Source organism: Loxodonta africana, chromosome 17 (assembly GCF_030014295.1).
Source record: "Loxodonta africana isolate mLoxAfr1 chromosome 17, mLoxAfr1.hap2, whole genome shotgun sequence".
Lineage (NCBI taxonomy): Eukaryota > Metazoa > Chordata > Mammalia > Proboscidea > Elephantidae > Loxodonta > Loxodonta africana.
Genome location: NC_087358.1, coordinates 52,871,715 through 52,895,416, shown reverse-complemented (window position 1 = coordinate 52,895,416; position 23,702 = coordinate 52,871,715).

Genomic DNA, 23,702 nt, shown 5'->3' with positions numbered 1-23,702 from the left:
TCAATGTGTCAAATGTATTCTTGAGGTGGTCTCTAGATTCAGGTTGGATATACTCAAGGTCATATTTGGCTCTTGTGGACTTGTTCTGATTTTCTTCAGTTTCAGCTTGAACTTGCCTAGGAGCAATTGATGGTCTGTTCCACAGTCCACCCCTGGCCTTGTTCTGACTGATGATATTGAGCTTTTCCATCATCTCTTTCCACAGATGTAGTCAATTTGATTTCTGTGTGTTCCATCTGTCGAGGACCATGTGTATAGTCGCCTTTTATGTTGGTAAAAGAAGGTATTTGCAATGAAGAAGTCTTGGTTTTGCAAAATTCTATCATTCATTCTCCGGCATTGTTTCTATCACCAACTACTGGTCCTTCTTTTTTGTTTCCAACTTTCACATTCCAGTCGCCAGTAATTATCAAGACTGCAGCAGCTGGTAAAAATCTTCTATTTCTTCATCTTCGGCCCTAGTGGTTGGTGTGTAAATTTGAATAATAGTCATATTAACTGGTCTTCCTTGTAGGCATATGGATATTATTCTATCATTCACAGCGTTGTACTTCAGGATGGAGCTTGAAACGTTCTTTTGACGATGAATGCAACACCATTCCTCTTCGAGTTGTCATTCCCAGCATAGTCGACTATATGATTGTCTGATTCAAAATGGCCAATACCAGTCCACTTCAGCTCACTAATGCCTAGGATATCAATGTTTATAGGTTTCATTTCATTTTTGACGATTTCCAATTTTCCTAGATTCATACTTCATACATTCCAGGTTCCAATTATTAATGGATGTTTGCAGCTGTTTCTTCTCATTTTGAGTCATGCCACATCAGCAAGTGAAGGTCCCGTAAAGCTTTACTCCATCCACATCATTAAGGTCAACTCTACTTTGAGGAGGCAGCTCTTCCCCAGTCATCTCTTGAGTGCCTTCCAACCTGGTGGGGGTGCTCATCTTCCAGCACTATATCAGACAATGTTCTGCTGCTATTCATAAGGTTTTCACTGGCTAATGCTTTTCAGAAGTAGACTGCCAGGTCCTTCTTCCTAGTCTGTCTTGGTGTGGAAGCTCAGCTGAAACCTGTCCTCCATGGGTGACCCTGCTGGTATCTGAATACCAGTGGCTATAGCTTCCAGCATCACAGCAACACACAAACCCCCACAGTACAACAAACTGACAGACATGTGGGGGGTTACTTCCCTAATAAACCCCATAATCGTGAGTATGGTCTGTGAGTTCTGTGTGGCCATTGCAATGAATTATCAAACCCAGCAGAGAAGTAGAGAGTGCCGTGGGAAGAATGGTTGGTATCAAAATCGGTAAAGATAGCAGAGAAAGGATGCATGTCTGACCCTTCCGTATAGGAATCAGCCTTGGGCTGTTGGTCTGGATTCTCCTTTCCCCTTGTGAAGTTACAGGAGGTTTGTGGGCACTGCCCCCATGCCATTTTTACACATCTATAACAATTCATACTAATTTGAATTAAGAAGGCTCAAGGAATTATTTAAAAATTTTGTCCATTAGTACCAAACAAAGTTAAGTGAGAACAATAGTTCTCTTTTATTTTGGGTCTGCAAAACACCTTTTCCTTTAAAGAATGTGCCTCCCCTATTCTCTGGGACTATTAATCAAATGGCCCCAATGACTTCAACCCATGTGTGGGTATCAGGTTGATACTGGTCTTGGATAGGTGGTTGATCATGTGGTAGGTACACAGTCTAAGCAGGGATTGTTATTGTTAGTTGCCATACAGTTATTTCCAACTCATGGTAAACTCATACACAACAGAACAAAGCACTGCCTAGTCTGACCACCATTATGCTCAAGTTCACTGTGATGCCCATTGTGTATTTTTAGTGTCTTCTAACCTAGGGGAGCTCATCTTCCAGCACTATATTGAATATATTTCGTTGAGATCCACAGTTTTCATTGTCCAATTTTTGGAAGTCTTTCTTCCTAGTTAGTCTCAGTCTAGAAGCTCTGCTGAAACCTGTCCATCATGGGTGACTCTGCTGGTATTTGAAATACTGGTGACATAGCTTCCAACATTTTAACAACTTGCAAGCCACTAAACTGACAGGTGTTAGAAATAAGGGTAACCAGAGTTTAATTGGAGTGACCAATGAACATTTGGAAGTAGGGTCTTTCTCCTTTGAAGATTGTTGCTGCTCAGTCTTGAGCTTTCTTGTCCTTTTTGCTGTCAAATATGGATAAAAAAAAAAAACAAAAAAAAACTAAACCTGTTGCCGTTGAGTCGATCCTGGACACTCTGTTTAAAAAGAAATCAAAGACAAAGAGCACCAGAGGAGAAAGATAGGGAAGCAAGGTCCCCTGGATCTTGCTGTCCTTTGGAATTAAACTTCAGATGATGAAATAAATATCATTTTTATTCAAGTTAATTCAACTTTTTATTTTACACATAGTGACAGTTTATTGAGGTAGACTTTTATTTGGCCCACTCCTTTAGGGATGTTTGAGTGTACAAATGTGATACAGTGTTGTCAATAATCAGACTTGTGACTGTGCCTCCATTTGAACACAAAGAGTAAAGCCAAATAAATCTACAATAATACAAAAACTTTACTGTAAATTTTTGCAGATCTGAACATGCAGAGAGCGTTACATACCGTAATAAGTGTTCCTTTTTAAGAAATACTGTACAAAATGAATGTGTGCAAAGGAGGAAAACAGAATAATGGGGGGAGGGGTGACTCATAGGTAAAGACCACATTCATTCCTAAGCATAGATACCTATTTTAAAAATATACAAGTGAGCCCTAGATTGAGTGATATATCAGAATAACTCATTTCTTCCCCTCTAGGAAAACTGTTTTGGCATTTGTCTTTATAGCAACAGAATGCTCAATTTAAGAGCAAAGTGGATAACCCAAAATATTTGTTCTTTAGTTGTTAATGAGTAAACAGTGCTGCTCAATAACATCTGGCTTCTCTAAAAAGCTCTGTTTTAAAAAATCATTGAATTTTAAAGCTGGAAGGGACATTTGATGGAAAATCTTGTCCAGATTTCGAGTTGTATGGATAATAAGAGAAATGAAATTTGGACAAAAATAGTAACAGGCTCAGGGGATACATTACAGACCTCTCCCCCCCACACCCAGAGGGAAAAAAAAATCTGAAATACTTAAATATTCTGAAACACTATATGCAGCAAAACGTTTTCACACAATGAAGAAACTAAAAGACGAAGAGAAAATATTGCACACTTCAACTTATGCAATACAGTGTAGGTGTCTGATTTTGCCCCTCCCACTAGGAGGCCTCTGATGATGAATTCAGCCTGTAAGTTACTATGAATTGGAGGGTGAGGAAACGACCTATATCTAGTAACCGGGATATTCTGTGACACATTCTTTCTGATGATGTCCATCTGACATAGATGAGATGAGAACCTAGGTAAAAAGAATTACCGTTTTTAATATTGGTATCACAGCGCCTGAGACATAATAAAATTCAACTAGCATTAAGTCCATTCATCTATCCCAATTCTCCTGACTACAAATTTGAGTCTCTTATTTAGGAATTAATCTATTAAATGAAAAAGATCAAAAAGTGTCTTTTAATTTTAAGTGTCATTAAAGATAGGCAAATGACACTGTGGAAAAATAAGAGGTGGTATTTGCTTATGAAAAAAAAAATTGTTGTCCAGTCAATTCTGACTCATAGTGACCCTATAGGACAGAGTAGAACTGGGTTTCCAAGACTGTAAATCTATATGGAAGCAGGCTACCATATCCTTCTCCCATTTGTTTTTGTTGTTGTTGTTAGGTGTCATGGAGTCAGTTTGGACTCATAGCCACCCTATATACAACAGAACAAAACACTGCCCAGTCCTGTACCATCCTCACAATCTTGTATATATAGTGGTGTTATATTTTGGTATAAGCTAAGCAGGAATCAGCAAAGTTTTTCCATAAAGAGGCAGATAGTAAATGCTTCAGGCTCTGTGGACCATCTGGTATCTGTGGTAACTAGTCAAATGTACTGTTGTAACAAAAATGCAGCTATAGGTAAAAATTAAAGGTATGGCTGTGTTGCAATAAAACTTTATTTATAAAAACAGGTGGTCAGCTGAATTTGAAACAAAGTCCATAGTTTGGTGATCCTGGCTTTATAGCATACTCTTCAGCACCATCCCCAACATTAATGCAGCCAAGAATTCTCTTTACATATCCTTGGCATAGGGATAATTCATTTCTCAGTTTTGGACTTATATTGAAGTTACAGAAATCTATGGAAGAAAAATTTCTTGAAATCCATGGTTTTCAATTATAGTATCCAGGAGTTTGCTAGAGAGAAGATTTTAAAATTTTAAGTTCACTTTAAATATTAAGCAAGAACCAAAGCCTAAGAAGACTCAAAATATATCAGTTAATCTATAAGACACATAATAGAGAAGAATGGATGGCAACATCAGAGACTTTTTTTTTCCTGCCCAAAAGTATGTGAGAGCTTAGCCAGAGAGAACAACACTAATTACTTTTGAACTCTACTGAGGGTCAGTCAGCTTTAAGTGAGGTGGGAAGAGGCACTGGTATTCTAAGGACTGGAAAAAAGTCTTCCTAAACTGTTCTAGTTGTCAGTACTTTACCAATTTGGTGGAAAGAAAGAACCTTATGTAACAATATAATGAATTATGTGTAATGGTTACTAAAATTTGTATAGTGCATTATAAGTGCTTCTACTTACACTGCTTCCTTTATCACAGTTATACCAGTGACAAAATAATAACCCTATTTCATAGACAAGAATTCTGAGGCCAAACAGCTAAATGACTGGTGCTCAGGATGATGCAGATAGTATTTAACAATGTCACATCATCAGGATTCACGCTCATTCTCTGTAAATTATTGAGTGCACTTAGAATGACCTAAAATATATATGTATGTGATTTAGCGTAATTACTACCGTTACTAATTGTTCTTTCTTGTCTGTTTTACTTTTTACATCAATTCTGTGATCTATTCCTTTCAATGTTGTTAGTTGCCATTGAGTTGACCCCCAACTCATGGTGACCCCATGCACAACAGAACAAAACTTTTCCCAGTCCTGCTCAATCCACATGAAGGGTTGATGATTAGAACACTGTGATCCATAGGTTTATCATTGGCTAAGGTTTTGAAGGAGGTCTCCAGAACTTTCTTCTTAGCCCGACTTAATCTAAAAGCTCCACTAATCCTGTTCAGCATCATAGCAACACATGTTTCCACTGACAGGTGGCAGCTGTGTGCGAGGTGTATTGGTCAGGAGTTGAAAACAGGGCTTCCTCAAGGAAGATGAGAATTCTACCACTGAAACACCACTGCCCTCTAACTGTCTTAATAAGATCCTCTAATTAAGTAAGTAGAATTTCTTTCTATTGCAACTAAAAGTGTCTTGATTGCCTACTAGTTGTATCAAGAATTGAGGCTGATTTTTATATATATATAAAAAAAAATACTTTAATCTATATTCAACCAAATGTTGTTTTAGAAAGTAGTTACCTGGTGAATCTACTATTTCTAGTCATTTTCCAAAGCATTTTGAAACCTCAAATTGTAGCAGCTAGCTTACCAGCAACAGAAAGACTTCATTGTCAATCATTCCTTTTTATTCCTGCTCCATAGATAGAGCATTAATTACTTGGAACCACTTGTTCTTAAAGCTTCATAGGAGTAACAACCATGTCTGTGCCTGGAACATTCCTTCATTCACACACTGTCTCAGTGTGTGAGGACACAGGAGTGAACAAGACTGACATCCTTTCAGACTGTCTGTGGGATTTACATTTCAGAAGAAGACTAAAGGGAACAATCCTGATTAAAGAAATAATACAATATCTGGTAGCAACAGGTACTATTCAGATAATTAAGACAAGGTGTTATAGAGAATATCATGGCGACTACTTGAGATTGGTGGTCAGGGATGACCTCTCAAAGACATTTAAGGGGAGGCCTGAATGTCTTGAAAGAGATAGCCTGCAGTGTAATAAATTACTTAATATGACCCTTCTAGCTATGGTCTTTGTGACTCACACACAACATGAGGGGGACAAAGGGAGGATCACCACTGGACAGATTCCTAAGCGTCTCTGGGAGATCTGGGAAAGAGGGGGTGGGAGAGGATGCTAGTGCCATTGTACAGTTCTTCCCCACTGTCTTAGTTATTTAGTGCCGCTATAACAGAAATACCACAAACTGATGGCTTTAACAAAGAGAAATTTTTGTCCTCACAGTCTAGTAGGCTAGCAGTCTAAATTCAGGGCATCAGCTCAAGAGGGAAGGTTTTGTCTCTCTGTTGGCTCTGGAGGAAGGTTCTTCTCATCAATCTTCTCCTGGACTAGGAGCTTCTCCTTGCCGAAACCCTGGGTCCAAAGGACAAACTCTGCTCCTGGAGCTACTTTCTTGGGGGTATGAGATCCCCCACCTCTCTACTTGCTTCTCTCTTTTTTATCACAGAAGAGAATGACTGATGACACAACCCAATCTTGTAGATTGAGTCCTGCCTCATTAACATAACTGCTGCCTATCCTACCTCATTAATACCATAAAAGTTGGATTTACAACATATAGGAAAATCACACAGATGACAAATGGCAGACAATCACACAATACTGGAAATCATGGCCTGGCCAAATTGATACATGTATTTGGGGGACACAATTCAATCCATGACACCCACATCACCTATAATTGCTTTTTTCCTGACAAATGCTGCAGCTCCAGGACCAGGGATGCAGTACAGGTGCTGGAATCAAGGGTGATACTTAAGCAAGAGACTGTAACTATACCCCTGAACATATATCCCAGAATTCCCAAGAGCCTGATGGAATGGATTGTACCTTCTCCCCATCTGGCAAAATTGGGATTGACAGTGAATACTACCATATTGCCTAGTGGGCGAGATAGCTTAATAGTATTGTACCTACGTAACCCTACCCAATGTGAATGGGAGTGGACTGAGGGGAAGCACTTGCTAGGCTGGTATTACTATCAGCAATCTGGACTAGCACAGCAGCTGAACCTGATGTTCCTTCCCAAGGTGGAAAAATTTGGGTAAAAGTAAATGACAAATGGAAGGAAGGAGAAATAATAGCTGAAGGTAAAGGAATGAATAAACGGGTTATGCAGTGGGGGAAACGTAACATAAAGGTGACACTCAAGAGAGTCAGAGTAAGGAAATAATATTCTCTCAATTGAATTTTATCAGAGGCCAGAGAGGGTGAAGGCAAGATGAACTGCTGGAGAGTCTAGACAGCCTGGAGCAGACCTGAGTGGCTGGTATCTGAGTAACTTAACCCATAGAACTCTTTCGTCCTACTGAAGGACTAATTGTTAATGACTGTTTTGGACTGTTAAAACAGTTGGGAGGGGGAAGTTAATCCTTCATATGTGAAAGAGTTAATGGCTTGAAGAGCCAGGATTACTGAATTACTGTGGCCCTTCTAAGCATTGTCTTTGTGGCTCACATACAATGATTGAGTGGGACTATGAAGGGGTTGGGGTTATGTTTACTTGGCTGGGCCATGATTCCCAGTATTGTGTAGTTGTCCTCCATTTTATGTGTAGTGGATCCTAACCTTCGTATGTTGATGAGGCAGGATTGGTATAAGGTGTTTCTTAGGTTGCAGCCTTGCAAGAGGGCATGACTCAAACCTGTCCTTACTAAAGTTATGCCCTTCCCTGGGGTGTAGCCTGCATCTAAGATACATGCGTGTGTCCTGGTGAGGCTCTATCTCTCTGAATCTGGATCCTGCTTCTGGTTGGTGATCAGTTGACCTCTCCAGAGGCCTGCTGTCTGACCTGCTGATTCTGGGACTTGCAGGCCTCCAAGCCCCTTGGGCCAGCAGCCTATCCCTATCCTGTGACCTGATTCGCCAGCTTCTGCAACCTTGTGAACCAGCAGTATGTGGACTGAACTGCCGGTTTGGGTTTGGCTGCTCCTGCAGCCATGTGGGTCAGGAGAAGCCTACACCTGACCCACGAATTTGGGCCTTGCCAGCCTCCACAACCTCATGAGCCATTTCCTTTATATGGTTAGTGAGTTCAGTGAGAAGTTGCAGCAACTAGTGAACACAAAGATGGGAGGGAGAGTGCTGAAGGGGGAGGGAGTAGTTGATGTTAGAGATGATGGAGTGGTATAGCAGCTTTGAAAAGTTGAACATTTGGGACGTCTTAAACCTCCATCTCATAGGAACTAGCTTTGTGTTGATCTTTCTACAAGAAATTATTCATTTAAGACCATATGAAAATCAGAAGGAAAACATACCAGACAGAGGTAACAGCATGCAAAGACTCCAAAGTTAGAAACGTAAGTTGCATTACTAAAAAAACAGAAAGTCAGCGTGGCTTAAACATAGTGATTGAAAAGGGAGTGCCATTAGGTAAGGTTGGAAAATAAGGCAGAGTCCACATCTATAGGGTGTTGTATGCTAAGAAAAGGAGTTGGGATTTAGTAAAAGTGCAAAAGAAAGTCAATGACAGACTTTAAATAGAGAGTAATAGTATCTGATATACATTTTTACAAGACTGTTCTGGCTACTATGATTTTGGGGGATAGGTGACAAGTATAAAAGCAAGGAAACCAATTGAAACTCCAGCAAAAAAACAACGGATGTTAGAAGTAGAGGTGGAGAGAAATGAATGGGTTCATGATACGTTCTTGGACCGAGTTGAAAACATTGTCTGAAGAAGTGAACGTTCTGAAAACAAACAAGAGAATAACCAGAGATATTCCCTAGGTTTTGGGCTTGAGCCAGAGTGTTGGTGGATGGATGATGTTATGGTTGAATGAGATGAGGAAGGCTGGTGGAGGACAGGTTGAAGAGGCAGAAAACAAGGATTCTGCTCCGTATTGTTACGTTTCAGCTAACACGAAATAAATACTTAATGCATATTTATTAAATAATGAATGACAAATCACCTCCTTATTCAAAAACCTTGACTCCTAATAAGTTTTTGTTTAATTTTGTTGCCATTATTTGGAAAAATTCAATCTACTCTCAAACATTAGAAATTTGTTGACATGTAAGAGTTTAAAAGTAAAAAATTGGATCTGAAAAAATAATATAAGAGGAGGAAGGACTGTTAAGAGTCCATCTAGTCAAATATATATTTTTCAGATGGTAAGAAAAGGATCAATGGAGATAAATGATTTCTTCATGTAATTACAATTTTTGATTAAAAGAGCCAGAGTGATGAGGTTTCCCAACCATTGCTTTTTTTCCCTCATACTGTCTTTCTCCAATTTCTCCCAGACCTTCCCTATAAAAAAGACAAAAATCACCAAGAATAAAGAAGATAAATAAATCATTACCACTTGCTCATTATTCATATAATGGAATCTTTGTGTAGCAAGAGCTGACAAGAGGAAAGTTTCAATTAAGCATTTAGGGTCCAGCAATTTTTGTAATGAGGGCTGACATTTATACACTTTTGGGAATAACTATAAAAATCCTTATTTTGCAGTTGCCTTTTTTTTTTTTTTTATACAATTAAAGCATGGATATTCTGTGACAGCAAAATAAATATAGCTACCTCATGTTCTTGACACTGACACTGTATTTTGAAACTTCCTTTGTTTTCCTGGAGCCCTGGTGGTATAGTGGTTAGTGTTTGACTGCTAATGAGAAGGTCAGCAGTTCAAATCCACCAGCCACTTCCTGGAAACCCTGTGGGGCAGTTCTAGTCTGTCCTATAGGGTCGCTCTGAGTTGGAATCAACTTGACAGCAAGGGGTTTGGTTCTTGTTTTTGTTTTTTTTTTTCTTATTCTAGCTCTGTTGTTATAGTATTAAATTTATGTTGTCTATTTCTTATTACTTTAAAAATTCAAAATTTCTGTCTTTTACCTCTATATTCCTAATTTTTTTTTACTAACACTTAAAGTCTTATCTTTAAATTATATTGAATATTAGAACCTAAACATCTTATACATACATTTTATATTAGAAGCTCGTCATACACTTCAAACCAAAAAGGATTTCCAAAGTATAATTGATTGGTTGGTAGATTTCTACGACCTGTTTCCTCCTTCCATCCATTCTTCCTTTTCTTCCTCCCTCACTCCCTTTCTTTCTCCATTTTCTCTTCCTTCTTTCCTTCCTTCCTTCTTTCCTAATACTTGGCCTCATTCTGTTTTGCCTTTACACAATATATTAAATTATTTTATTTATGACAGAAGTATTCAGGATATTTGACAGCATGGCAATCATTAATATAAGTTGTTTTCTGATTTCCTGTATAGTGGCAAATAATAATGCTGAATGTTATGCAACCTTTATGAAATTATTATTAAACCACCAAGACTGTTTTCATGTTTATTGGTAAACTTGTCATATTTCTCTCCTAAACAACCTTACACTCTTACCTCCATCAAGTCCTGGTCTATCACAGTTACTAAAATGACAATACTTTTGGTAATAACAACCTAAAATATATAAAGTATTGAAAACAAAGCATGACTTTAAGTCCAGGATATGCTTATTTTCTGTACCTTGGACATATCAGAAGAGACCAGTCCCTGTAGAAGGACATCTTGCTTGATAAAGTAGAGGGACAGCAAAAAAAAGGAAGACCCCTAGTGAGATGGATTGACATAGTGGTTGCCACAATGGGCTCAAGCATTGCAACTATTGTGAGGATGAAGCAGGACAGGGCAGTGTTTCGTTCTGTTGTACACAGGGTTGCTGTGAGTCAGAATCCACTCGATGGCGCCTAACAACAATGTTTTTAAAGACTTTATTTCTTCTAAGCTATCAGATTTATTGGCATGCAGCCCTTCCTGATATTTTCTTAATATTTCTTTAATGTCTGTAGGTGTGTCATGATATTCCTTGTTTTATTTTTGATGTACTTTATTTTCATGATGCAAATAGTCCACTTCAGTAACACAAACAGCTTTTTAAATCCAGGGACTTTTTACCCCAGCTTTTGTTTTAATGTCATGACTGATGATGTCACATACCACCAAGGGCACATGAAAAGGTTTATTTCTCATATAATAAAACTTCTAGGGAGAGTAGAGTGATATCATGTTACAAAAATGGTTTGAAAGAGCACGGAAAGGAGACTGGCCAGGGGTTTTATGGTGGAAAAAAAAAGAAAAAAAAAATTTTTCTTCTTTTTTAGGGGTTAAGACAAAGGTGAGAGTTTGCCCATGACAGCTGGGGTTTTCACGGTTTGAAATCATCCTGGCACTAAAGGAGAGAGTGTCCAAGGTTTTTATGAGCTTGTCCAGACATGGAACAGAAAAGGAATAGAGGGTGCTGGGGCTTAAAAGCTGTCAGCAGTCAAATGTCAATGATAGAGGAAACTATTTTTTTACAATTCACCCTTGATGTTTGAATGATGTTGGAAATGTATCTTATTTCATTTAATTGAATAAGGAATTGTTGCTGCCTTTAAAACAATTTTTTTTTTTGGCTAGACTAGATGGTCAGATCATTGGCAATGGCCCAGAAGTCTGTAAAAACATGCAGATTGGGCTAATTCTTGACCACAGTATCTATCAATAAAATGAATGCCTGCAGTTCAGCCAAATTGTTGACTCTATAAAGATTTACAGCCTTGCAAACCCTATGGGACAGTTCTACTCTGTCCTATGGTGTTGCTATGATTCATAATTGACTTCACGGCAATGGATACAGGTAATACTATAACTTAGGTCAAATTTCTTACCTTTTATCACCAAGAAAATAAAATATTTCTATCTCCATTTATACCATAACAATATATCGCTGATTTATTTTATTTCTTTAGTTCAATTTTCATGTTAATCTAATATGTTAAGAGTTGATTGATAGAGACTGGAAGTAACTGTGCTCTTTTAAAACAATTAACATAATGTTAAAAAAAAAAAAAACTGGAAATAGCTGTTACAACTTTGGCTAACTATGAAATAGTACAGGTTAGAATAATTTTGAAAAAATCATTCAGCTTACCCACCAACCAAAAAACCAAGTTGAGCCAAAATCTAACAAGAATAAATTAATAATTAAATCAACAAATATCTAATAAATACACATTGATTGCATAGCTATATGCCAGAACCTATGAGGTATACAAAATATATATATATAAATTTGGCTACAACCATAATAAAGTTATGTTTTAAAGCAACAGAAAATTAAAAATATAAAGCTATAGAGACAGATAATTTACACTAATATAATAGCTAAATGTAACAAGTGATATAAGAAGACAATGTAGTGGCTGAACATGTGGGTTTTATTTTGCTTGTACTTACACTGAAAGATTTCTGGATGGTTAGAAATAAGTGAACTGTGGCAGAAGTGGGGGGTAATACTTGAACAGAAATTCAAATGACAAATAAAAAGATTTATGTGTCACAGAAGAAGGAGAGATGCATTCCAGAAAAACTCAAAAATATTACTGAAATCGGGAAGGTGGAAAAAAATACCGTATTGGTTAACTGTACAATGTGGTTTTCCTGAGACAGTCCTGGTTTACTCTTATATTTCCAGAAAAATTGCTAATAGCACTTCCTTTACTTTCAAATGTGTCTAGATTTTGACAGCTAGTAATATGACCATCTTAATTATGGGGGCATCAAGGAGACATAGCCCATTTAGTTAAAGATGGTAGGAATCAGCAAAGAATTTGTAGGTAAATTTAACTGAGAGGTATATATGTTCATCCCCATTTTATTCATGAAAAACGAGAGCCCAAGAGATGGTAACTTTTCAGAAATTGCTCAGTAAGCAAAAGACAAAACTGGCATGTAAACCATGATCAACTTAACTCCCAAGCCCATACTCTCCTAGAGAAACAAATGAGTGCAGTGACAATGAAGCTAACGTAGAACATTTACAATATGGTACACTACTGAGATGGAATGGGATAAGGTCTGTAAATATGCTTGTGTTCACGAGCTACCTTTAAGAAGAAAGTATCAATGGCATGACAGTGAAAAAAGCAGATAATCCTGTACTGAGGTGCTAATGTGTAATAAGATAAAGACTTATAGGCATCAATTATAAAACAATCTCGATAACATAATGTGGCTATGAAAGCTATAAACTTTGCTTAGAAGTGTAGTGGGTATCAAAGAAGGAATCTGGCTTATTAGTAAATACTTGCATAATTTAAAGAACATAAAAAACAAACAACCAAACCCATTGCCGTTGAGTCATTTTCAACTCATAGTGACCCTATAGGACAGAGAAGAACTGTGCCATAGGGTTTCCAAGGAGCAGCTGGTGGATTCAAACTCCTGGCCTTTTAGTTAGCTGCCAAGCACTTAACCACTGTACCGTAGGGCTAATTAAAGACATAAGGGAACCAGAAAATTGAAAAAGAGTGAGCAAAAAATAAATAAATAAAGGTATGTGTGTTTGGAAGGGGAGAGGAAATAGCTTCGAGAAAGTCTCAGAATGGCTTGAGTGATTGTACTAGAGAATACAGGTGGAGGAAATACAAGCAGGACAATTGTAGGAAGTCAGTGATCTCAATTGAGTTTTCTTAAAGCATGAATGACGATGAAGCTGTGCTTGAGTTTCTAATGATTTGTCCCATTCTTCAAATAAAGTGGAAAAATACTTCTTTTTTAAAATGAGAAAACTGCTGTCTAAGTCTGACCAAGCTCAAAGTCATTAATCTAGTTGGAGCATTAGGGGAAAGATCAAGACAACTTAGTTCAGTGTTAGTATCCAGGAAGCCTGGGTACTGGAATCAAATTAATTGGTGACCCAGCACTAAATGGAGAGCAGCACAGCCAAGATCATTAAACAGCTGATTTTCTAGAATGTGTCTAACGCTTCTTTTTAACATTATGAAATCTTTAGTCTCAAGATTGGTTCCCTGTGTTCAGAATTAAATGGAACAAAATCTATGATATAATTTTGAAGAAATAGTACTACAGTTAACTGATTAAAACATTTAGTTTGGCTTGATTTAAATACAACTTAAACACATGTATTGAAAACCATTAGCCCACTCAGCTATTAAGTGCCTAGTCTATTTATTTATAAAACAAATATTTGCACAGCATAAACTTCATATAGATAATCTCATTTAATTGGTTGATATTTTTAATATCAATAATAATATTTGCATCATTTATTTTCATCAAAGGTAGGGTCAGCTTACCATTGCATGCATCAAGTTAAGAACCATGAGGGAGGAATTTTAAGAACATAGCTCATAAGCAGGTTTAAGGTCTTGACGCTCTTCACTCAAACACCAACAAAAGCAATTAGAAATCTGTACTTAACCTATAAAACCAAATGAAACCAAACCAAATCTGTTGCCGCCGAGTTGATTCTGACTCATAGCAACCCTATAGGACAGAGCAGAACTGTCCCATAGGATTTCCAAAGAGTGCCTGGTGGAATCAAACTGCCAACATTCTGGTTAGCAGCCATAGCTCTTAACCACTGTATCACACATGGTAAAGGGTGGCAGTAAGGAGCCACAAGCTGAAGCAATATAAAGATGAAATTTAAATGGTGGGAATATTACTTTTTTCACTGTTCCCGCTCTTCCCATCCCAACACAGCATCCAGAGGAATGCAGAGAAATCCTAGACAACACTTGGTACTCCTGTGCACTAAGAAGGACCCCAATCTCTGGCTCAAAAGTAAATAAGATAGATCCTGCTGGTAGTGTATTCAAAGTGTGTATTCAGACTGGTTTGGGAGTGGTCTGAAGGACTAAAACCTCCTCTGTCCCAACTGGATCTCTCACTGAGCAGAGGAGAGAGTGGTAAATAAAGACTGTGCTGACCTGGGGGCAAATTTATCAGTGTGTCTTTCCCAAGTTGCCAGAAGTACTAAAGCTTCAGTCTGGCTCTCAAAGTACAGGAAGGGAGTGATGAATAAAGACTGAAGGCTATGCTTATCTAAGAGTTTCTTGCAGAAATTAGTGCTTTTTAGGCACTGTGTATGTGGGAGAATTGAGAAAGCTAAAAGATGATAATAATCAGAAATTCCAGCTTCAACAAAAAATCTCAAGGCACAAAAATAAACAGAAAAGTATGGCAGGTTCAAAAGAACAATATAGGGGGAGAAAATCTGCTCTATGGAAGTCCAGAAAATGAACAGATTAGAAGAATGTACTGATATTAAACAAGCTCATAGAACTAAAGGAAAACACAAAGAACTAGAGGAAATTAGGAAAATGATGCATGAACAAAATCATTATGTAAATAAAGAGATAAACACTGTAACAACAACAACAAAAAAAAACCTAACAAAAGTACTGAAAATGAAAGATGGAACAACTGGAATGAAAAACAAATTGAAAGCACTTAATAGCAGATTTGAGATGGCAGGAGAAAGAATCAGCAAATAGAGGTTAAGATCATTGAAATTAAGGAATTTGAAATGCTATAGAAGAGAAGGATGAAGACTGTTGAACATAGAAATATGGACAACTTCAAGCAAACTAACATACACATTATGGTAATCCCAAAAGAAAAAGAGTAAGAGAAAGGAACAGAAAGGATATTCAAAGAAATATGGCAGAAAACTTCTTAAATATGATGAATAAAATGAACCTACAAAACCAAGAAACAGAATGAAATCCAAGTAGGATAAACCCTCAAAAAAATCAACACCAAAATACATTATAAGTAAGCTCTTAAAAACTAGAGATAAAATGAGAATTCTGAAAGCCGCAAGAGAGAAATGAATAGTCACAGCCAAAGATTCTCAATAAGCTTAAATGCTGAATTCTCCTGAGATGCCTTGGAAGCCAGAAGGCAGTGGAATGACTTATCTAAAGTGCTGAAAGAAAAGGACTGTCAATCAAGAATATTATATTTGGGAAAATCTGGAGGATACACACTTCACAAGTTCAAAATATACTATAAAGCTATAGTAATAAAAACTGTCTGTTACTGGTATAATGATAGGCATACAGACCAATGAAATAGAAATGAGAGTCCAGAAAATAAAATCATACATCTATGATCAATCAATTTTCAACAAGGACACTAAGTCTGTTCAATAGGAAAATCATAGCTGTTTTAATAAATGGTGTTAAGACAACTGGATAACCACATGCAAATATAAATAAATAAAGCTGGACCAATACTTCATACCATATCAACTGAATATATATTGAGGACTTAAGTGTGAGAACTAAAATCTAAACCTATTAGAGGAAAATGTAGATTTAACTCTTTGGGACTTAGTATTTAATACTGGGTTCTTAGATATCACACTAGAAACCAAGCAAGAAAAGACAAAATAGATAAACTGGGCTTCATCAAAATTGAAAACTTTTCCTCATTAGAGGACTTTATCAGCAAAGTGAAGAGACAACCTACAGATTGGGAGAAAATTTTGGAGAACTATATATACAATAAGGAAACCCTGTTGGCATAGTGGTTAAGAGCTACCTACTGCTGCTAAACAAAAGATCAGCAGTTCAAATCCACCAGTTGTTCCTTGGAAACTCTATGGGGCGGTTCTACTCTGTCCTCTAGGGTTGCTATGAGTCGGAATCGACTCGAGGGCAACGGGTTTGGTTTTTATATATGAGTTAAGGATTAATATCCAGTATATACAAAAAAAAAAAAAAGACAAACAACACAACAAAAAAATGGAGAAAATAGTACTTCAATATAGATATTTCACCATAGAAGATATATAAATGGCTAAGAAGCACATGAAAATGTTGTTGTTAATTGCCATTGAGCCGGCTCTGATTCACAGCAACCCATTGTACAACAGAAACACTAACAGGTCCTGTGCCATTCTCACAATCCTTGTTATGCTTGAGCCCATTTTTGCAGCCACTGTGTCAATTCATCTTGTTGAGAATCTTCCTCTTTTTCACTTATCTTCTACTTTACCAAACATGATGTCCTTCTCCAGGGACTGATCCCTCCTGATTACATGTCCAAAGTACTTGAGATGAAGTCTCGCCATCCTCACTTCTAAGAAGCGCTCTAGCTGTACTTCTTCCGAGGCAGATTTGTTTATTCTTCTGGCAGTCCATGTTATATTCAATATTCTCCAGCAATGCCATAATTCAAAGTCATCAATTCTTCCTCATTCTGCCTTATTCATTGTCCAGTTTTTCACATGCATATATGACAGATGAAAACACTGTGGCTTGAGTCATGCACACCTTAGTTCTCTAACTGACATCTTTGCTTTTCAACACTTTAAAGACGTCTTTTGGAGCAGATTTCTCCAATGCAGTGTGTTATTTGATTCCCTGACTGCCATTTCCATGGATGTTGATTGTGGATCCAAATAAAATTAAATCCTTCAATCTTTTCTCCATTTATCATGATGTTGCTTATTGGTCTAGTTGTGAGGATTTTTGTTTTCTTTATGTTGAGGTGCAATCCATACTGAAGGCTGTAGTCTTTGATCTTCATCAGTAAGCGCTTCAAATCCTCTTCACATTCAGCAGGCAAGGTTGTATCATTTGCATATCACAGGTTATTAATGAGTCTTCCTCCAATCCTGACGCCCTGTTCTTCTTCATATAGTCCAGCTCCTGGGATTATTTGCTCAGCATACAGATTGAATAGGTATGGAGAAAGGCTACAACCTTGACGCACACCTTTCCTGAGTTTAAACCAGTCAGTATCCCCTTGTTCTGTCTGAGCAACTGCCTCTTGATCTATGTACACGTTCCTCATGAGCTTAATTAAGTGTTCAGGAATTCCCATTCTTCTCAATGTTAACCATAATTTGTTATGATCCACACAGTCGAATTCAAATGCCTTTGCATAATCAACAAAACACAAAGTAAACATCTTTCAAGATCAATGTCATTAGTCATTAGGGAAATGCACATCAAAACCACAATGAGATATCATTCTATCCTTACTAGGATGGTTATGATCAGAGAAATGGAAAACAATAAGTACTGGTGAAGATGTGGAAGAGTTGGAATTCTCATACATTTTGGTAGACTTATAAAATGTTACAGCCTATGTGGAATACAGTTTAGGTGGTTCATCAAAAAGCTATACATAAAATTACTATATGACCCAGAAATTCCATTTCTAGGTGTATACCTAAAAAACTAAAAGCAAGAATGCAAACAATACTTGTTCATGGCATCGTTCTTCAAGATAACGAAAAGGTGGAAACAACCCAAATTCCAGTCCACAGATGAATGGGCAAACGAATTGTGATTCACTTCTCAGCAAAAAAGAGAAATGAAGTCCTGATATATGCTACAACATGAACCCTGAAAACATTCTGCTTAGCGAAAAAAGTGAGTCAAAAAAGAGAGATATTGTATGATTACACTCATATAAAATACTTAGAATTGGCAAATTTATAGAGATCAAAGCTTATATTAGTGGTTATCAGGGCTGGAACGGGGGAGGGAATGACTGCCTAGGGGGCACTGAGTTTCTACTAAAGGTGATGGAAAAAATTGGAAATGGACAGTGGTAACGGTTGCATAACATAATGAACATAATGAACATAATTAATGTTACATATAAAAATTTTGAAATGACAAATATTTTGTTATACATATTTATACCACACTTAAAAAACATGAGGGAAATATTATTTGAAGCTGATATTCTTTTACTATGTGCTAACTCTATAAATGTTTTATTTATCTATCTGCATATTTCTTTCTAGTTATCTACCAACCTATATCTATATACTATCCAAATTATACACACATATGTCTGTGTTTATCTGTGTGTGAATATTTGTACATCTGCTCAAAATGGATAGATCTGGCATGCTGATAACTTTTCAATTTTTATTAATTTATAAGAGAATTCTTTTTACCCTCAACAGCATCACCACTGTCAGTTTACATGGACTACTGTTGAAACGCCAAACTCTGATCCAACAGGAAAATAAAACTGGATTTTGATATAGTAGTACCCCCCAAAACCAAATCTCTTGCTGTCCATTTGATTCCAATAGGGTTACACTGAGTTGCAATAGGAATATAACAATTTAATAAGAATCTTTACTGTATGAGGTAAAAAATAGCTTCAAAGAAACGTCATAAAGTTAAGAAGAACTTGGTTTAATTCAAGTGACATTTATAGAATTTTTACTACATGCTAGGCACTGATTAAAAAAAAGAAAAAAAGGTTTCTCCCATCACGGAACTCTCAGTTTAGGGTGGAAGACAGGAATATAAATAATGGCACTATAATAAAACATTATAAATATCCTGTATTATCCTAAACACACATGAATCAAGTGCTATAAAATTACAAAGGAGAGATGGAGAGATTCAATGTGTGGAACAGAGCCAACAAGTTTTGGCAAGACCTTCAAAGACAACTTGACATTTAAAGTGGTCCTTGAAAAAAGGATTAGATTCTACCAGCTTAGGGGTGGGAGATGTGGCAAAGGAAGAAAGGGCTTCTGCAAAGCAAGTAATATGGTTATTTTAGAGTTCGGCAAAGTAGTCCACATTCTTCTTAGAGTCCTGACTCTGACTGTGTGACCTTGGGCATGTTGCCAACCTGAGATATTCTGCTAGTACTTCAGAAATGGTGTAGGAGTAAGGAAGAGAATTTAAGTTCAGCAGGTAAAAGGACGTGCACCTCATCTGTGAATTTTCAATAACTTTATATATTTTTCTGTTGGGAAATATGATCTTTACTTTACAGCTGGAGAGAGTGAAGTGAAGAGGTGTTAAGTGACTTTCCTAATTGATACCACAGAACCAAGCAGCCAAGCAGGACACACAAGCAATGGCTCCTAACTCCCAATTCAACACTCCATCCATTGGTTCATACATGCTTCATAACTGGAGTTTGCCATTTGCTGGAGAAGAAATGAGAGGAAATATTAATTTATCACGCATAGCCAGATCATCCCATGGAGATTTAGGGACCAAAGGTTGTCTTAAAGAATATGAAACACATAAAATTAATACTTATCAAATATGTGTTTCTATATGTCTCAAAATTATTTTAATAAATGTAACCTAATCTAAGCAGGGTAGAGAAGTAATATTTACTAGGAATTAATGATGTGACAGTATGTGTTTAGAGTTTGCATATGCTTTTCTTGGGTTACAAAAAAAAACTTTAAGAGATGGAGACATTTTATTCTTCATATATATATAGATAGATAGATAGATATGAAATCTGAGAATCAAAGAGGTAAAGAAATTTGTAAAATGTTACATAAGCAGCACTACATTTGTCTGACTCTTAAGTTCATGTCCTTTTCACTGAACCACTATACTGTTCTCTCAATTGTAAATATCTTAATAATACTTCAAGTGTTCCTAGGTGTTCTAAAGCAAATATACTTCCAATCCATTATCTGATATTTTGGCCCTATGAAGGTAAGGGTTTAGTAGTAACTGTTAAGCACAGTTGTAAAATAATTATAATGACAGAGTTAATAATTATTGAGTGCTTATACTGTGCTAAGGAGTCCTGGTGGCGCAGTGGTTAAGATCTCAGCTGCTAACCAAAAGGTTGGCAGTTTGAATCCACCAGCCGCTCCTTGGAAACCCTATGTGGCAATTCTACTCTGCCCTACAGGGTCACTGTGAGTCAGAATCAACTTGACAGCAATGTGGCGCAAATGGTTAAGCACTGGACTACTAACTGAAAGACTGGTGGTTCAAACCCATCCAGAGGCACCTTAGAAGACAGGCCTGGCAATCTGCTTCTAAAAGATCATAGTCTTGAAAACCCTATGGAGCAGCTCTAATCTGCACATGTGGGGTTGCCGTGAGTTGGACTTGACTGGATGGCAACTAACAACAATATCGTGCTGCGTGCTCTTCTAAACATGTTATGCGTGTTAACCCATTTGATTCTCACAGTAACTCAATGCACTAGGTACTTTTATTATCTCCATTTTAGATGTACATATAATACAAAGGAAGTTTAACTTTCACATGTTCACTTAGCTACTAAGTGGTTTAAAACCCAGCAGTTTGGTCCAGTGGTCCAGAACGTAACAGTATGTTTCAGTGGCATATCTACAGGAAGGAGAAATAAGTAATGTATTGGTGTCTACTATGTGCCTGGTACTTAGCTAGGCTTCTATTTACCTCTTTTAAATGTAAGAAAAACATGATTGGCCAAAAAAAAAAAAAAAAACTGTAGTTATTGAGGACTCAATCTAAGGCTGATAGAAAACGCTAAGAATGCATGTATTATTGTTATGCATTAAAGAAAACATCGTGAAATTCAGAGAAGCATAGTTTGCATACAGCTAATATGGGCAATAGTCATACTTTGGACAAAGTGTCTGTGCTGTTTACTCATAAATTCTAAATCTCTGGTAATAGATCCAAAAATAAAGTGGACATTTGGCAGGTGTTCCACCTTTTTATTAATTGTAGGCAGAGTACTGAAAAAGTTAATGTTAACCTAGGAAAAAAAGGATGTCTGAAAGGAAGGATAGATCTCATTTCATTTGATGGAGGTGAAAAATTCTCCTCTACTGATTAGAAAAGACAAAAGCAAAAAAAATCTCCAGCACATAGGCCTGTCACTGATATATGGGATTATCCTTGTATTTCCATTATGTAGCAAGTGCCTTCACTTATACAAACTCAAGATATATATTAGATGAAGAAATGATGAATGAATGAGTGAATTAATAGATAGATGTTTGCAGAATCATGCCGGTTTAAAGTGGACCCTTGTTATCACAAAGATGAGAAAATAAACAGGAATATTCTTTCTTTTCATGTCCCGTAACATTATTTGACAAAGTTCCTTTCTATTCTCAGATCCTGAGATTAAATTTTCAAGTAAAAGAATCTATTAATTGATTTCCAGAAAAAGTAGAGACTTGTGGTACTCTACCTGAGCTTGTCTCAAATATCCTAGACTTATGCTGCTGAGTAGCAGTAGTGGCTAGCCACATGTGGCTATTTAAATTAAAATTTAAAAATACAAAAATTCAGTTCCTTGAGTCACACTAGCCATATTTCCGGTGCTCAATAACCACATTTGGCCGGTGTCTACCATATCGGACAGAACAGATCTAGACATTTCCATTACTGCAGAAAGTTAAAGCTGGACAACACCGCATGGTAATAGGCCAAAGTGAGTTCTTGAACAACATGCATAGACCCAGGAGTGTGGACCTGGGAAACTGTTTCCTGGGGTGAAATTGGGGCTATGACAAGTGAATGTTTTTACTGCAGGGTCATTCTAAAATGCTTCAACAAAGCAATAAAACCAAGTTTGAATTTGAAGACAAAAAGGCAGAAAATGGTAAGAGTTGCTGAGGTGAACTAAGTTAGCCGCAGGGATGTTACAGAGAACTCATTGGTTCACTTTACGAGAGACAGCTATCCTTTCTATTTGTAGAATAAGAATGGCTATTGTGCTACATTTATTTTCAGTTGTGTGGTTCATGGGGGCTTGTAGGTAAGGCTGATGACTGAGCATTATTATGAAGGAGGAGCAGAAGAAATTCAAGTGAAGAGTGGGGAGAAGAAGGAGGAAAAGGAAATGGCATTCCAAATAGACACATACAGTATACATAATATCGAAGCATTTTAGGAAAACTTCACGTAAATTAGTATGTCTGGATTCGGGGAATCAGAGGATCAAATAAGTATTTAATTAGCTTGATCCAATTTACTATGCTAAATTTATGCCTAGTGTAAAGAATGAACTGATGAAAAAAGAAATACTAGCTTAATAAAAATAAGAATGAATTTCTTTTAGTACAGTTTTAGATACTGAGTTTTCTGAATATCTGGGGCTTATTTTACCAATAATCTCCAGAAATCTATGTAAAGCTGTCTCTGCCTTTTTTATATGTTCACTCTCACACATACTCTGTGTCCTCAAAACATGGAGTAAGGACATAACAAGTATTGAATCCAGTTATCTAAAATAAAAAGAATTTATGATATTATTTGCTAGATGTGTGTCTTTTTCACCAAGGACAGAGATTTTCAATTTTCAATCAATATCATCTGTACTCATGTGTCTTTATCAGTCAATGCCAATGAACGTATATTTGATAGTTTCTTACTTTGAGAGATAGTTCCTCCTTTACTACTTGTATTAAACCCTCCGAGCACATGTCCAAAATGGAAAATAATATGAAAGTTTAAAAATTAATCAAAAGCTTAATCAATGTAAACTGAAAAAAGAATTCTGCTCATACAGTGAAATCTACCATGGATAAGAATTCGTAAGGAAAACCAAGACCAAATGGTTGAGAAAATTTTACTTTATTTCATGTGTTGTCCTCTCCTCCCCATTAAAAAAAGATTAAAATAAAGATTTACTGAAATTGTAGAATTATAGACCTAGTAGTTACTTTACAGATTTTTTTTAATCTTGCTATTACATACCATTGTAAAATTGAATCAATTGTCTAAAAAATTCACCCAAATTAGATCCTTATCTAATATATTGGAAAAAATAACGCGGAATGAGGCTTTTACTGATGTGCTTAGAATTCCTAAACAATTTACTGTCTCTGATTTACATACTTTATGTCTTGCTCTCTTCTCTCTCTTTCTGTTCTCTGATCCTTCTTTCCTGTGTATCTCACGCTATCATTGCTTTTCTCTGTAACCAGAGTACTACGTAAAATTGCCATGCTGGAGCTCATCGGGTTTCTGGATGGCCTAAGAAAACTTTAAAAGAATGTAAATTATATTTGAAATTCTGTTTTTTTTTTTTTTGGATTGTGCCATGTTGGTAATTTACAACTGTAGAAAAAAATGGCAGTATATTCTTGCTTCTTTTTAGAAATAACTTTCATTTTCCCTTCAATTTTTAACAGCTTAAATTAACATT